This window comes from Nannospalax galili, unplaced genomic scaffold (assembly GCF_000622305.1).
Source record: "Nannospalax galili isolate Female #2095 unplaced genomic scaffold, S.galili_v1.0 scaffold1613, whole genome shotgun sequence".
NCBI lineage: Eukaryota > Metazoa > Chordata > Mammalia > Rodentia > Spalacidae > Nannospalax > Nannospalax galili.
In genome coordinates this window covers 547,960-548,275 of record NW_008332100.1, presented here as the reverse complement: position 1 = coordinate 548,275, position 316 = coordinate 547,960, and positions in this window count along the sequence as shown.

Below are 316 nucleotides of genomic sequence, written 5' to 3'. Positions count from 1 at the left end.
CTTTTTGATCCTAAAACCATGAGGTATTGATATGTGCCTGAATGGATGAACATGAAAAATACTAAGGGAATTTTAAGTGATCAACCACAGCACACTTCCAATCATATATTTTATTTTTCTATGTATGTAAAATATCAAGAATAAGTAAATCTATGCACATAAAAGGTAGGTTAATGGTGAAAAAAGTATTTGAAATTAAAGATATAAGGACCATAAGTAAAGGATATTGGACTTTGATTATGAAAATGTTTTAAAATATTCATGATAATATTTCCTTATATATTTGAATAAACTAAGAAACATTGTGTGCTTTAGA